Here is a 4,955-nt window from a genome sequence, read left to right on the forward strand (position 1 = left end):
ATGTAGATGTTGAAAAGGTGGGAATGTATCTATACCTATAAGATCAGAATAGTGGAATGATATTCCCTGTGACACTCTAGGGAAGCAAAAATTGGACTTTGAAGAAGCAGAATAAAAAGAGTATTGATGCTTTTGAATTTTGGTGTTCGAGAGGATTGTCTTATCTTGTAAAGTTCCAACACTATAGAGAAACTTAAGGATCTAAAGATGTTCAAAATGGCTGCTGCTAAATCACTACTGTAGCTTTAGGCCGGCCCAACTGAAAACTATGAGCCAGTTTCTCCTGCTTTAAATTGGCATAGGATGGTATTCAAGGCTAATTACACTGTCATGATTTGTAGACAGTCTGTGAATCTGACTCTTTCACACTATTTTTTCATACATTTTGTTTTCCCTGTTGACAGTTCTGTTTAAATATAAGGCCAGGTCTACCAATAAAACCCTTATAGAAAATTTAAATGATGATATCAATTAAGAAGTAATCAAATGGCACCAGCATATACCTCTGGAAATAGAATAAACTGATAAAAATGCAGAAAAATAAAGGAAAACAGAAATGATATCAAGTTTGTTCAGCTGGAATATCTCACCAAGAGAGCTTAGCTCAAATAACGTTTGGGCCAGAACCATGTCATAAATCTTAAGACTATTAATTCAAAGTCTCATTCATCTTCTCTCAGCTACAGAAGAGCAATAACCTAGTTGCTGCAGAAAGGGAGAGAGAAGCTTTTAATTGTGTAAATTATAGAATAGCCTTTATTTTATAGTTAAATTTGTAACTACAAAGAATTTGCAATTCTTTGCTTCTCTAGGTCAAAGTCATGACAGCTACTTGTTTAAATCACTCTATAATCTATAAATGCTTGGATAGTCTGCCATCCCTGTTGAAAAAAACCTGATACATTACATTTTCTTGCAGATCAGTCACAATCTGAATTGTTTCTCTCTAGCCCAGTCCTAAAATTACTTTTTGCTGTAGTGCTACATACAAAAGTTGAGACAGATACAATGAAGATAAAACATATAACATCAAAATAGTGTTGTTTTATTCAAGAATGGTACAACAACCACCCTAAAATAAGAGAGAACCCAATTGTTTTTGGCTAGTAGAGCATGTTGTGGATGGTTTCCATGATTGACAGTCATGAAAGAGTTATTTATCAGATAAGGAACTTGCTAGCTACCAGACCATCTAACATTACCATCCTTCCATTGCAACTCAGCTTTGTCATTTCTCTTGGCTGTGGGACATACTTCCTAGTACTATAATACAATATGACAAGAATCATCCATTTATATTAACTAAACTACCTGCAAGTTTCATGCGATGTTATACCAGATGCATTTCTGGAAATAAAGATTATGTTAGGGATTGGTGGTTTGCTTTATAGCATGCTAGCTACTCTTTCTTCATATTAAAATAATCTTTCCAAAGTTAGATGGGGCTAGTGGGTATCAAGAGAGTTGTCTGCAGGCACTCTGTGCCCAAGAGCAGTTGGTAGGGAATCTGTCTTTAAGTGCATTTTAAGGTTCTATGGCAAATGCCAGGAAGGATTCTGAAATGGAAATGGATTCCTTTGTGGCAGATCTTGGATATAGTAGAAAAATCTTCTGTCCTTGCTTTGTCCAGATTTCTGTGTAATTATAGAGCTCATTGTAGAAATCTTGCTAAGTAGCTGTTTCTCAGCCTGCCCTTGGGAAAGCAGAGGGACTACAGCATTAAGAAACACTTTCCTTTATTAAACGTTTGCCTTCCATGGCTGCTTTGTTGGGTGCAATGACACAAACTTCCTATTATCTATTCAGTATTTTGTGAAACTATACTTTCTGCTGGATTCACCCATCACCACAGTATGATTTATTTGAATTTTGCTCTGTGAAGACAGCCATTGTGCTTTGTAAGCAGTTATTTATGGACTGCTGTGACATGTGAATCCAAGACAATTGTCAGTTGGTTAACAAACCATAGTTAAACAAAAATGGCTTAGTGTAGTATGTGCTCTAAGTCTCTGTTTCTGAACATGTTCTGTACATATCTGTGCAATTCTTCCAATCATCCAGCTGTGAAAATATCATTCTTCTGTTGTACTTGTTATACCAGGGTTGGCAGACTAGGCAAGAGAACCAATTTGGTATAGTGGTTAAGGCACCAGCCTGGAATCCAGGAGACTGTGAGTTCTAGTCCCATCTTAAGTACAAAACCAGCTGGGCTACTTTGGGTCAGTCACTCTCTCTCAACCTGAGAAAGAAAGCAAGGGCAAAACATTTCCAAAAATCTTGCCAAGAAAACTGCAGGAACTAGTCCAGGCAGTTGACACAGACTCAAAGGAACCAAAAAAAAAAAAAGACTAGACAAGCTGGAGGTTCCACTTAACTGTTGGAAAGCCTTTCAGTCAACCTAAAGGAGGAGAAATTGACAGATTTCTCAGAATTGAGATCATTATTGGCAGCTAGTTAGTGGCTCTGAAATAATCTTACATGGTGCAGTGGTGATTCTGTAGGATTGCAGACAAAACTTTAAGTATGCTATCTCTTTTGTAAGGTTCTAGTGGCAGTGGAAGGAATGTGCATAGAGTGCTGAGTGCTCAATAAGATTCTCAGTAGGCTACAATTTAGAGCTCCCGAAATGGGGAATAAAACAGCCAAGAATTAGTACTATATTTTAAAGGGTTATTACTGTATATCAAGACGCAGCAGAAGCATTCCCATTGTTCCACTTGTAACTGCTTCAGCCCTTTCAGATAAACAATGGGAAAATAGAGGCTTAGAAAACCACATTTCTACTATTATCAACATATTTATTTTCTTGTGGGATCAAGAATCCTCAGATTTTTGATTGATACTATCAAGTATGCCAATATTTGGAATGCCATTGTCTGCACTGTATAAAGAGCTTTACAGTAATTTCAATGAAAGACATGAAGAAGAAAACCCCATTTTCTTTCCTTTCTACTGGAGCAGAAAATGCATCGATTATAACAATAATCACTACCATAAAAAACAAAAACAAAAAATCACAAAATGTGCTGGTTGTGTCCCAGAAAGAAGAAACACTAATATAAACTCTTAAAGTAATTTAATAAGCAAACATTCAATATTTTGAACATGCAAAAAAGACATATTTATTTATTTATCAAATTTTGTCACTGCCCATCTCCCCCAAAAGAGGGACTCATATACAATCAGATTCTAATTTAGTGGAAATTAGTCAATATGAGATGGACGAATAATATAATATCAGATCCTGTCAGCATAGGTCATCCCTCTAAAGAACATTAAATGACTGCCAGCATAGATTCACACAAAATTATATAATGCTAAACCATTACATTAGGCTAAATGCATGAGCTGGAATGAGTGCGAGCTGGACTCCCTGGTTGGTTAGAAGGTAGACTCAGCAAGAACATTCTATTATTTTCCTTATTTGTCTTTATTCTTTTATAAAGATCAGATATCATGGTTTAAAACAAAATAAGCTAATTAACTCAATTTTATAACTCATGAAGTTGGATCACTTTGAAATTAATTAGACAATTCATGACAAACCATGATTTCTGCTTTATTTGATACCATAAGCTAAGATTAAGGGAAAGTGAAACTAAAATAGTAGTTACCCTAGCTATGCAGGAAGAAGAAAGGATGTTACATTTATTAATGGATGCTAAAAGAGTAGTTCAGAAAGTATACATATGTTTTTATATCGTAATATGAGTTGTGTTGGATAATCCATGGGTTATGGAAAATGTTTTGTTCCTGCAACCCAAAGTTTCAACAGAGAAGTTAGCAGTACTGTTCTTCCTTCCTGATGGCGTCAAGGGTTCACATGCCTTGTTCTCCTTTGACAACCTTGAATGTAATGTAAGTTCTATGGAGTCACATAGACATCTATCACATCATTCCTTCAAAATTCAGTATAATGGAATAGATGTTGGACACTCAAATTTCTAATATCTTATGGGAGATAATGTAAAGCCTGTTTCTTATTATGAAAATTATTGAGCTATACAATTTTCAGACAAAAGTATTAACTTTAAACACAACAGGTAGCAGTCAGTCTTTTGAAACGCAGGCAATAATAAAGTTTTCTTTAACAGGAATTGGACAGCAAAACAGTAGCATTACCATTTGTCAAATTAATAACTATTAAGGTAATATCTGTCAAGAGAATTATATTAAAGAACCCACTGAATTCAGTGGATTTATGCCTAATGTATTATTTTGTCTTTATACTTGACATGCATTGTTATTCTGTTATACTAGGAACTGCTAACTATTGAAAGACAGTTGGTATTCATTAGAAATGAGTGAGAAATATGGCCTATCAGAATTTTTGAATGATTCTATAGATTGTGAATCCTCAGAAAATACAGAGGAACCCATATGCACACTTAATCCATTTTTAAAATTAAGTGATTTAAAACAATGTTAAAGTGTATATTAGAGGAAACATACTCACAAAGTATATTCTATAAAAAATGCCTCCAAATCTGTGCACTGGAAAACATAATCATGACAACAAGTCTCTAGATTTCTTTGAAGTTTTTCTGCTTATTACAAACATTTGCAATTCAGTTCAAAAGAGAAATTCAGCAAAAAAAAAATAACGCACACACACCCAAAACATGATACAACTCTAGCAGGAGACAAGAAATGACCTAAGAGATCTGAGTTTGCTGTTCTCCATCTACAGCATCCTAAACAAGAAAATAAAGGCCCAAAATGGCACAGACCAAGGTTGCTTTAGTGCACTCTCAAGAAAACATGATATGATTCTAATGTTGCAAATTTAGTTTGTCAGCAGAGTATTCAAGACTGAAGTGTAAGAATGACAAGATAGTCTGTTCCATGATACAAGATGCACCGTGGCTGAAAGTGTATTCAAAAGCAAAGGAAGTATTTACTATAAGCAAACTAGAATTGACATATTTCTATTATGTCAGTCGGTTTTTTTTTTA

This window comes from Candoia aspera, chromosome 6 (assembly GCF_035149785.1).
Source record: "Candoia aspera isolate rCanAsp1 chromosome 6, rCanAsp1.hap2, whole genome shotgun sequence".
In the NCBI taxonomy this organism is placed as follows: domain Eukaryota; kingdom Metazoa; phylum Chordata; class Lepidosauria; order Squamata; family Boidae; genus Candoia; species Candoia aspera.